This window comes from Canis aureus, chromosome 7 (assembly GCF_053574225.1).
Source record: "Canis aureus isolate CA01 chromosome 7, VMU_Caureus_v.1.0, whole genome shotgun sequence".
NCBI lineage: Eukaryota > Metazoa > Chordata > Mammalia > Carnivora > Canidae > Canis > Canis aureus.
Window position 1 is genome coordinate 72,344,881 of NC_135617.1, and position 12,517 is coordinate 72,357,397.

Sequence of the window (12,517 nt, forward strand, 5' to 3'; positions counted from 1 at the left end):
AAAGGTCTATGAAGAATGTGTTTACCTGGAGACTGATTATTATTTTTTTTTTTTATTTTTATTTATTTATGATAGTCACAGAGAGAGAAAGAGAGAGAGGCAGAGACACAGGCAGAGGGAGAAGCAGGCTCCATGCACCGGGAGCCCGATGTGGGATTTGATCCTGGGTCTCCAGGATCGCGCCCTGGGCCAAAGGCAGGCGCCAAACCGCTGCGCCACCCAGGGATCCCCTGGAGACTGATTATTAACAAGACTTTATGTTGAATATGGAAGGAAAGATAGGGGAATGTTTAGGTAAAACAATATGACATAGAATAGGGGTTGGCGAACCTTTCCTGTAAAGAACCGGATAAGCTGCGTTTTCCTCTTTGAGGCCCATACCCTTCTTCTGTATTTATAATGTGAAAACAGTGTTAGACAATACCAAAGGAATCAGACATTGCTTTGTTAATAAAACTTTCTGTATGGGCACAAATTTGACTCTCATATGTCATAAAATACTTATTTTGGGACGCCTGGGTGGCTCAGTGGTTGAGCATCTGCCTTTGGCTCAGGGTGTGATCCTGGGACCAGGGATGGAGTCCCACAATGGGTTGCCTGCAAGGAGCCTGCTTCTCCCTCTCTTGGTGTCTCTGCCTCTCTCTCAGTGGGTCTCATGAATAAGTAAATAAAATCTTTAAAAAATATAAATAAAATATTTTTATTTTGATTTAATCTCCAATCATTTAAAAATGTAAAAACCATTCTTAGCTTGCAGGCCATCTAAACACAGGTAGCAAACCATAGTTTACCAACCTGTGACATAAAACAATAATGAAGTACCCAGGATTTTTCAAGAGAGTAGTTGGGAAAGAAGGTGAACACAATGCTATGATCTCTTCTGTCTATATGGTAATACACAAAATAGTAAAAAAAGATATCTCAAATCTTAACCCACATTTGTTATGACTTGTGAAACTTCATAGGCTGAGATTTATGAGTATAGTAGGATATTTCAACCAAGAATCATATTCCTTGTTCAGAATTGAAAGGGATTTTAGTTCAGGAGACATGAAATAATGTTGAGTTATAATGTTGATTTATATAGATCAAGGGATTTCCACCACAGGAGTATGCAAAAATGAATTACAGTAATGAGATGAAATGGAATTAAAAAAAATTTGTTTTAATTTTTCTTTATTTATTCATGAGAGACAGAAAGGCAGAGACATTGGCAGAGGGAGAAGCAGGCTCCCTGGAGGGAGCCTGATGTGGGATTCAATCCTAGGACCCTGGGATCACTCCCTGAGCCGAAAGCCAGACGCTCAACCACTGAGCCACCCAAGGGTCCCTAAAATTTTGTTTTCAACTTCTTGTTTAACACCCAGTGCTCATCACTTTAAGTGCCCTCCTTTAATGCCTGTCACTCAGTTACCCCGTTCCTCCTACAGCAACCCTCAGTTTGTTTCCTGTAGTTAAGGATCTCTTACAATTTGTATCCCTTTCTGATTTTGTCTTTATTTTTTCTTTCCTTTGCCTATGTTCATCTGTTTTATTTCATAAATTCCACATAGGAGTGAAATCATATGGGACCCTGGGTGGCGCAGCGGTTTGGCGCCTGCCTTTGGCCCAGGGCGCGATCCTGGAGACCTGGGATCGAATCCCACGTCAGGCTCCCGGTGCATGGAGCCTGCTTCTCCCTCTGCCTGTGTCTCTGCCTCTCTCTCTCTGTGACTATCATAAATAAATAAAAATTAAAAAAAAAAAAAAAAGGAGTGAAATCATATGATATTTGTCATTCTCTGACTTTGCTGAGCATGATACCTTCTAGTTCCATTTATGTCCTTGCAAATGGTAAGATTTCATTATTTTTGATGGCTAAGTAGTATATACAATGGAATATTTTATTTTATCCATTCACCTTTTTTTTTTTTTTTAAGATTTTATTTGTTTATTTATTTGTAGTAGACATAGAAAGAGAGAGAGAGAGAGGCAGAGACACAGGAGGAGGGAGAAGCAGGCTCCATGCTGGGAGCCCGACGTGGGACTCGATCCTGGGACTCCAGGATCGCACCCCAGGCCAAAGGCAGGCGCTAAACCGCTGAGCCACCCAGGGATCCCCTATCCATTCATCTGTTAATGGACATCTGGGCTCTTTCCATAGTTTTGCTTTTATGGATATTGCTGCTTTTATGTTTATCATTGGGGGTGCTTGTGCCCCTTTAAATCACTATGTTTGTATCTTTTGGATAAATACTTGGTAGTGCAATTACTGGGTCCTGGCTTAGAACTATTTTTAACTTTTTAACTTCTTGAAGAACTTCTCTCCATCGTGTTTTCCAGAACGGCTGCACTAGTTTGCATTCCCACCAACAGTGGAAGAGGCCCTCTATCTCTGCTTCCTCACCAACACCTGTTGTTTCCTGAATTGTTAATTTTAGCCATTCTGACTGGTGTGAGGTGGTATCTCATTGCGGTTTTGATCTGTAATTTCATGATCCTGATTGATAGTATTTTTTCATTGTCTGTTGGCCATATGTATGTCTTCCTTAGAGAAATGTCTAGTTATGTCTTCTCTGCATTTCTTGACTGGATTGTTTTTTTGGGTGCTGAGTTTGATAAGTTCTTTTTTTTTTTTTTTAATTTCTTTTTATTAGAGTTCAATTTGCCAACATATAACACCCAATGCTCATCCCATCAAGGCCCGTCACCCAGTCACCGCAACCCCCTGCCCACCTCCCTTTCTACCACCCCTTGTTCGTTTCCCAGAGTTAGGAGTCTCTCATGTTCTGTCACCCTCTCTGATATTTCCCACTCATGTTCTCTCCTTTCCCCTTTATTCCCTTTCACTATTTTTTATATTCCCCAAATGAATGAGACCATATAATGTTTGTCCTTCTCTGATTGACTTATTTCACTCAGCATAATACCCTCCAGTTCCATCCAGGATGAAGCAAATGGTAGGTTTTTGTCGTTTCTAATGGCTGAGTAATATTCCATTGTATGCATATACCACTGAGTTTGATAAGTTCTTTTTTTTTTTTTTTAATTTTTTTATTTATTTATGATAGTCACAGAGAGAGAGAGAGAGAGAGAGAGAGGCAGAGACACAGGCAGAGGGAGAAGCAGGCTCCATGCCCCGGGAGCCCTATGTGGGATTCGATCCTGGGTCTCCAAGATCGCGCCCTGGGCCAAAGGCAGGCGCCAAACCACTGCGCCACCCAGGGATCCCTGATAAGTTCTTTACAGATGTTGGATACTAGCCCTTTATCTCATAAGTCATTTGCAAATATCATCCCCCGTTCTCTAGGTTGCTTACTTTTGTTGACTGTTTCCTTTGCTGTGCAGAAGCTTTCTATCTTGAAGTCCCAATAGTTCATTATTGTCTTTGTTTCCCTTGCCTTTGGAGACAGGTATAGCAAGAAGTTGCTGTGGCCGAGGTCAAAGAGATTGCTGCGTGTTCTCTAGGATTTTGATGGATTTTTGTCTCTCATCCTTTTGGAGTTTATTTTTGTGGATGGTATAAGAAAACGGTCCAGTTTCATTCTTCTACATGAAAATTTTCCAACACGATTTATTGAAGAGACTGTCTTTTTCCAGTGGATATTCTCTCCTGCTTTGTCAAAGATAAATTGACCATAGAGTTGAGGGTTCATTTCTGTGTTCTCTGTTCTATTGATCTATGTGTTTGTGTGCCAGTACCATACTGTCCTGATGATCACAGCTTTGTAAAACAGCTTGAAGTCAGGCATTGTGATGTCCCCAGCTTTGGTTTTCTTTTTCAACATTCCTTTGGCTATTTGAGTTTTTTTCTGGTTCCATACAAATCTTAGGATTATTTGTTCCAGCTCTGTGAAAAATGTCCATGGTATTTTGATAGGGATTGCACTGAATGTGTTGATTGCTCTGGGTAACATAGACATTTTCACAATATTCATTCATCTAATGCATGAGCGTGGAATGTTTTCCCATCTCTTTGTCTCCCTCAATTTTTTTCATAAGTGTTCTGCAGTTTTTAGGGTACAGATCCTTTACCTCTTTGGTTAGGTTTATTTCTAGGTATCTAATGGTTTTTGGTGCAATTGTAAATGGAAACAATTCCTTGACTTCTCTTTTTTCTGCCTCATTGTTAGTGTAGAAATGCAACTGATTTCTGTGCATTTTTTTTTCTTTTTCTGTGCATTGATTTTGTGTCCTGCCATGTTGCTGAATTCCTGTATCAGTTCTGCCAATTTTGGAGTGGAACCTTTTGGGTTTTCCACATAAAGTATCATATCATTTACGAAGAGTGAAAGTTTTACTACTTAGTTGTTAATTTCTTTTTTGTTGTCTGATTGTGAAGGCTAAGACTTCCAGTACTATGTTGGACAACAGAGGTGAGAGTGGACATCCTTTTCATGTTCCTGATCTTAGGGGAAAAGCTCTGTTTTTCCCTGTTGAGGATGATATTCACTGTGGGTTTTTCATAGATGGCTTTTGTGATATTGAGTTATGTTCTTCCTGTCCCTACATGGCAGGGAGTTTTTATTAAGAAAGAACGCTTTATGTTGTCAGATGCTTTTTCTGCATCTATTGAGATGATCATATGATCATTTGGTTCTTGTCCCTTGTTTTTTTTTTTAAGATTTTATTTATTCATGAAAGACACACACACACAGAGAGAGAGGCAGAGACACAGGCAGAGGGAGAAGCAGGCTTCATGCAGGGAGCCCAACGTGGGACTTGATCCCGGGACTCCAGGATCACGCCTTGGGCCAAAGGCAGGTGCTATAAACCACTGAGCCACCCAGGGATCCCCGGTTCTTGTCCTTTCTTTTACTAATGTGGTATAGTACATTGATTTATTTGTGGATATTGAACCACTCTTGCAGCCCAGGAATAAATCCCACTTGGTCATGGTGAATAATTCTTTTGATGTCCTATTGGATCCTATTGGCTAGTATTTTTTTTTTTTTTAAGATTGATTGATTGATTGATTTATGATAGACATAGAGAGAAAAGAGAGAGAGAGAGGCAGAGACACAGGAGGAGGGAGAAGCCGAGAGCCCGACGCGGGACTTGATCCTGGGACTCCAGGATCGCTCCCTGGGCCAAAGGCAGGCGCTAAACCGCTGAGCCACCCAGGGATCCCCTGGCTAGTATTTTTTTTTTTCCCCTGGCTAGTATTTTAATGAGAATTTTGGCATCCATGTTCATCAGGGATATCGATCTGTAATTCTCCTTTTCGGTGGGGTCTTTGGTTTTGGGTTCAAGGTAATGCTGGCCTTATAGAATGAGTTTAGAAGTTTCCCTTCCTTTTCTATTTTTTGAAACAGCTTCAGAAGACTAGGTATTAATTTTTCTTTAAATGTTTGGTAGAATTCCACTGGGGGGCTGTCTGGCCCTGGACTCTTATTTGTTGGGAGACTTTTGATTACTGTTTCAATTTCCTTGCTGGCTATGGGTCTATTCAGGTTTTCTGTTTCTTCCTGTTTCAGTTTTGTTAGTTTAAATGTTTCTAGGAATGCATCCATTTCTTCCAGATTGCCTAATATGTTGGCATATAATTGCTCATAATGTTCTCTTATAATTGTATTTCTTTGGTGTTGGTTGTGATTTCTCCTCTTTCATTTATTTCTCCTCTTTCATTTCATTATGATTTTATTTATTTGAGTCCTGTCTCTTTTTATTTTTTGTAAGTCTGGCAAGGGTTTATCTGTCTTATTAATTCTTTCAGAAAACCAGCTCCTCGTTTTGTTGATCTGTTCTACTGTTCTTCTGACTTGTATATCATTGATTTCTGCTCTAATCTTTATTTCTATTCTCCTACTGAATTTAGGCTTTATTTGCTGTTCCTTCTCCAGCTCTTTTAGGTGTAAGGTTTCCTTGTGCATTTGTGATTTTTCTAGTTCTTTTTTTTTTTTTTTCAAAGATTTTATTAATCTGAAGAGGAAGAGAGAGCATATGTGCGCACAAGGAGGGGGAGCAGCAGAAGGAGGGAAGGTGCAGGTTCTCTGCCAAGCAAGGAGCCTGATGCAGGGCTGGATCCCAGGACTCTGAGATTATGACTTGAGCCAAAGGCAGATGGTTGACTGAGCCAGCAGGTGCCTGAGGTTTTTCTAATATTTTGGGAGAGGCTTGTATTGAAATGTACTTCCCTCGCTGTATCCCAAAGGTTTTGAGCTGTTGTGCTTTCATTTTCATTAGTTTGTATGAATCATTTTAATTTTTCTTTAATTTCTCAGTAAACCCATTCATTCCATAGTAGAATGCTCTTTAATCTCCATGTATTTGTGTTCTGTCTGAATTTTCCCTTGTGACTGAGTTCAGGTTTCAAAGCATTGTGGTTTGAAAATATGCAGGGAACCCCCCCCCCCAAAAAAAAAAAAAAAAAGAAAATATGCAGGGAATAATCTGAATCAATCTGAATCTTTTGGTACTGGTCAAGGCCAGATTTGTGACCCAGGTTGTGGTCTATTCTGGAGAATGTTCCATGTGTGATCGAGAAGAATGTGTATTCTGTTGCTTTAGGATAAATGCTCTGAATATATATCCTTGAAGTCCACTGTGTCATTCAAAACCCTTGTTTCCAAAAAAACAAAACAAAACAAAACAAAAAAACCCTTTGTTTCTTTGTTGATTTTCTGCCTAGATAATCTGTCCATTGCTGTGAATGGGGTGTTAAAGTCCCCTACTATTCATTGTATTAGTATCCATGTGTTTCTTTAATTTTGTTATTACTTGGTTTATATAATTGGCTGCTCCCAAGTTAGGGACATAAATATTTACGCTTGTTAGATCTTCTTGTTGGGTAGACCCTTTTATTGATATAGTGTTCTCCTTCCTCTTTTAATATCTATGGTTTAAGCTCTAATTTGTCCAGTACAAGGATGGCTTCCCCAGGTTTTTTTTTAAAGACTTTATTTATTTATTTATTTATTTATTTATTTATTTATTTATTTGTTTGTTTTAAGACTTTATTTTTTTATTTGACAGAGAGAGAGAGAGAGAACGAACACAGGCAAGGGGAGCAGCAGGCAGAGGGAGAAGGAGAAGCAGGCTCCTTGTTGAGCAAGGAGCCTGATGTGGAGCTTGATCTCAGGACCCTGGGATCATTACCTGAGCCACAGACATTTAGCCAACTGAGCCACCCAGGCGCCCCCCACTATCCTTTTGATGTCTATTAGCATGATGGGTTCCCACTTATATAGGTATTATTTCCCTTTATGGAATTGCTGTGTTTTCTAAGTATCTCTTCATGATCTAATAGGTTCCTTTGTCTCTTTTTTTTTGTTCAGCTTTCTTATTTCCATCAGTTTATCTTCTGTATCACTGATTTACTCTTCTGCTTCATTCATCTTTTTTGTAGCCTCCCCTTGGGACTGCATCTCGGTAATAGCATTTTTAATTTCTGCCAGACTAGATTTTATTTCTTTTTTTTTTTTTTTTTTTTTTTTTTTTTTTAGATTTTATTTCTTTATTTCTACAGTAAAGGATTCTCTAATGTTTTCTCTGCTCTTTTCAAGCTCAGCTAGTGTCTTTATACTTGTTATTTTAAGTTCTAATTCAGACTTTTTTTTAAGATTTTATTTATTCATGAGAGACACAGAAAGAGAGAGGCAGAGACATAGGCAGAGAGAGGAGCGGGCTCCATGCAGGGAGCCCTATGTGGGACTTGATCCCAGGTTTCCAGGATCATGCCCTGGGCCAAAGGCAGGCACTCAACCGCTGAGCCACCCAGGAGTCCCTAGTTCAGACTTCTTATATCCATATTGCTTAAATTCCTGACAATGAGTACTATCTCGTGTTCTTTCTTTTGGGGTGAATTTCTCCATCTTGTCATTTTGTCTAGAAGAGAAAAGAAAAAAAAGAAAACAACAACAATGGAAGAAAAACCAAAACAAAAGAGAACAAAAAACTAGATCCTGGGTATGTTTTGTTCTGCTTGTTAAGAAACGAGATTGCAGAGTAAGAAAATAGAAAAACATATATATATATATGTATGTGTGTGTATATATATATATACACATAAAAGTAAAATAAAATTCAATAAAAGGAAACAACTAAAAATATGTATTATATATAAGAAATTATAAAAGGACAAAAACAGAAGTGAAAAAATAGAAAATAACTGAAAAAAATAATACTGAAAGCCTAAAGACTAGAAAAAACAATGCTTTTTACTGTCTTCCCCAAGAGCTGAATCTTCATAGCCTGCTATGATCAGCAAACTTGGTGCCACTGGTTGTACTGGTCTTCTGAGGGAGGGTCCTGCTGTGCTGATTCTCAGGTGGACTTGACATACTGTAAATGCGTGTCCCTTGCCAGGAGGCCAGGCTCCAGACTCCCCTAGGTGGTGCTGTGTTGTTCCCTGAAGGCTTTCAGCACCCCTGTGCAGGATGAGAATGGTGGCACCCCACTGTCCAGCCTTGGAGCTGAAAGTTCATTCTCCCCACTCTTCAGTGAGCCCTCACAGAAAAGCAGTCAGTCACTGTCTCCAGTTTCCATTGGAACTCTGTTCACCTGGCCTGTGATGGAGGTTTTTTTTTTTTTTTTTTTTTTTTTTTAAGATTTTATTTGTTTACTCATGAGAGACACAGAGAGAGGCAGAGACACAGGCAGAGGGAGAAGCAGGCTCCATGCAGGGAGCCTGATGCGGGACTAGATCCCGGGACTCCAGGATCGCACCCCAGGCCAAAGGCAGGCTCTAAACTGCTGAGCCACCCGGGCTGCCCATGATGGAGCATTTTGATCTCAGGCATGCCACTGAGTTTCAGGTCACTAAATTTTATGGACTTATGCAGCAGGGACCTGTGCTACTCCTCCCCAACTGGGGAGGAGGGTCTTGCCGAGCTTCTGCTTTTTGCTGGGCCTAGAGAGTAGCCTCATGAAACATGTGGCTGTTTGTGATTTATGACAACACAAAGCAGAAAACTGGCGTGTAGACTCCCTGTTTTCAGCCAGCTTCTCCACTCTTATGTCTGGGAACCTGTCATATTCAGATACTCTCGTTCTTGTGACCCCAGGGATCCTGAGACCACCCTGTCCCACCTGGGCTTCCATCCTGCTTCACTACCTAAGCACCCCTAAGCCAGGAACATAGGCCACTGTAGCTGACTTTTCAAAGTTCTGATTTTGCACTCTGCTGCTTATAATACTTTGCGGTATCCTTTAAAGCAGGCTCCCTCCCCTCTACTGTATCCTCAGATATATCACTACAGATTCAACTGTCTGTACTTCCTACCTTTTTTTTTTTTTTTTTACTTCCTACCTTTAAAAAAGTGGTTGTTTTTCTATTTGTGGAATTGTAGCATTTCTCTTCTCAGGTTTCCAGATGATGTATCAAGTGTTCAGAATGATTTGATAACTATCTAGCTGTATTTGTGGGACCAGAAAAACTTAGGGTTCCCTACTCCTCCACCATTTTAAATTCTCCCCTAAATATTTAAAAAGATGAAGTGGAAGTAAGCCAGACCGCAGTTTAATTAGCATATGTAAAAGGAATATGTTATGCGTGTATGTGTCTGTTTGGGTAGGTTCACAGTCCTATATATAGATTTGTGTATGAGTATTTGTGGTGATTTGTATATATATATGTGTAACTGAGCATGTAGAAACATATGGTTGTATGTATGTGTTTGTGTGAGTGTTGCTTTGAGAATTCCTCAGCCTTGCCTCCACTGTGGCCATTTTATGGTGGTTCTACCCCCACTCCATGGGTTATAAGTGACAGAACAACTCTCCATCTATAGCAGGTGAGAGGGGCTTGGATGCTGAGTGTTGGGCAGAACTGATACTCTTCATTGTATGAAGAAGAAAACAGAAGCTAAATTGGTGGACTCTCTTCCTTTTTTGGGTTCTGCTTAATAAAAGTGTCAGTGTTTTAAGGGATGTACATGAATTAAAAACCTCATAATAGCCCTATGAAATAGGGATTGCTTTCAACCCCATTTTATAGGCAGGGAAGAACTTGGTTAAGAACTTGACATTTGTAAAGAGAAAATAGATGAACAAAGGAAAGGGAAGGAAAAATAAGATAAAAATACAGAGTGGAGCAAACTATAAGATACTGTTAATTATAGGAAACAGGCTGGAGCAGGGGTGGGGTGAGTAGGAGGATGGGGTAACTGGGTGATGGGTATTAAGGAGGGCACGTGATGTAATGAGCACTGGGTGTTACATGCATCTGATGAATCACTAAATTCTACCCCTGAAACTAATAATATATATGTCAACTAAACTGAATTTATTTATTATTATTATTTTTTTTAAAGATTTTATTTATTTATGATAGTCACAGAGAGAGAGAGAGAGAGAGGCAGAGACACAGGCAGAGGGAGAAGCAGGCTCCATGCACCGGGAGCCTGACGTGGGATTCGATCCTGCGTCTCCAGGATCGCGCCCTGGGCCAAAGGCAGGCGCCAAACCGCTGCGCCACCCAGGGATCCCTAAACTGAATTTAAATTAAAAAGCAAAATAAAACGTCTGCCTTCAAGAAAGGGAAGTGCTATGAACTTATTAAACTCAACACCAAAGAAACAAACAATCCAATCATGAAATGGGCAAAAGACATGAACAGAAATCTCACAGAGGAAGACATAGACATGGCCAACATGCACATGAGAAAATGCTCTGCATCACTTGCCATCCGGGAAATACAAATCAAAACCACAATGAGATACCACCTCACACCAGTGAGAATGGGGAAAATTAACAAGGCAGGAAACAACAAATGTTGGAGAGGATGCGGAGAAAAGGGAACCCTCATACACTGTTGGTGGGAATGTGAACTGGTGCAGCCACTCTGGAAAACTGTGTGGAGGTTCCTCAAACAGTTAAAAATATACCTGCCCTACGACCCAGCAATTGCACTGTTGGGGATTTACCCCAAAGATACAAATGCAATGAAACGCCGGGACACCTGCACCCCGATGTTTATAGCAGCAATGGCCACAATAGCCAAACTGTGGAAGGAGCCTCGGTGTCCATCGAAAGATGAATGGATAAAGAAGCTGTGGTTTATGTATACAATGGAATATTACTCAGCTATTAGAAATGACAAATACCCACCATTTGCTTCAACGTGGATGGAACTGGAGGGTATTATGCTGAGTGAAGTAAGCCAGTCGGAGAAGGACAAACATTTTATGTTCTCATTCATTTGGGGAATATAAATAATAGTGAAAGGAAATATAAGGGAAGGGGGAAGAAATGTGTGGGAAATATCAGAAAGGGAGACAGAACGTAAAGACTGCTAACTCTGGGAAACGAACTAGGGGTAGTAGAAGGGGAGGAGGGCGGGGGGTGGGAGTGAATGGGTGACGGGCACTGGGGGTTATTCTGTATGTTAGTAAATTGAACACCAATAAAAAATAAATTAACTTTAAAAAAAAAATAAAAAAAAAGAAAGGGAAGTGCTGCCTTATGGGGGAAGTGCTGCCTTATGGGGAAAGACTGAATAGTTCCTTCTGGGCCAGTGGACTGGAGCCTCATTGTCTTGCTTGATGTAGGTGAGAGGCGGACCTCAGTTGCTGGTCTTTCCCACACTACTCCTTGCTTTAGCAAAACTTGCAAGTGGAGAAGAAGCTGGCAAGATGGAAGTCATAATCTTATATGATCCAGCATCACCACTGCCACATTTTATTGGTTGGAATATACTCCAAATCCTGCCCACACTCAGTAGGAGGAGATTCTACAAGGCCATGTGGACCAGGAGGTGGAGACCATAGGGTCTTATTATAGATCCATCTGCATGGGATGTTCTAGGTGACAGATGGCAGGAATGGAGGGTACAAGGTCTTTACACTGGATGTGTTTATACATCATCTGCACAGTCACTGAACAAGATAATTATCACTCTGGGCTCCTTGTTGGACAAGATAGTCTGCAGGCTGAGCTGTGTTATCAAAGCAGGGTCCTAGATATGAGAATCATGGCTGTCATTTGCAGAGGTCTGTCTCAACTTTGTGGAACCTGAGAGGTCGTCCTCCCTGAATATTTCCCCCCTTACTTGTTAGACCTTCTAAATATCTAGGAAAGCACGATCACTAAACTAAACCTTTTTTTTTTAAACTTAACTGTGTTAGGCTGCCAGGGAAATCCTGGTCTCCCACTATTCCAGCTTGCCTCAGATGGGATCCCACAAAGTCACTTCTTGTGATTCTACTTTGTTGTTTTTTTTCCCTTCATCCAGATGATTTCTTAGTAATTTTCTCTTGTATTGATGAACCAATTACATTAGGAAGTCCATATTCTCTAACTACACCTTTCCACTAAGTTTTGGACCAAATGGGCAAAAGTTCTCTTTCCAAGTCTCAGCTCCTTCCCACTGAGGACAAGTAGGGTTTCTGGAAAGTCATGGATTGGCATGGAACCTCAACAGCATGAGACAGATCACAAAGATGTGTCTGCATCTTCTTTATGTCCTTAGCAGGTGGCACAACACCTGGCACACAGTAGGTACTCAGTAAGTGCCTCAATAAACATCTGGAGGATGTTTCCTCAAAAACAGTTGTACAATTTGTGTGTGTGTGTGTGTTTTTTTTAAGATTTTATTTAT

General features: G+C 40.5%; 1 long non-coding RNA gene across 1 annotated transcript; it reads left to right on the forward strand.

Moving 5' to 3' along the window:
- The first annotated feature begins 1,750 nt into the window (after positions 1 to 1,750).
- On the forward strand, positions 1,751 to 4,524 carry LOC144317854 (uncharacterized). Its single transcript, XR_013383782.1, has 2 exons — positions 1,751 to 1,833; positions 1,945 to 4,524. It is a non-coding gene; the product is annotated as an uncharacterized LOC144317854 (long non-coding RNA).
- Positions 4,525 to 12,517: the final 7,993 nt, after the last annotated feature.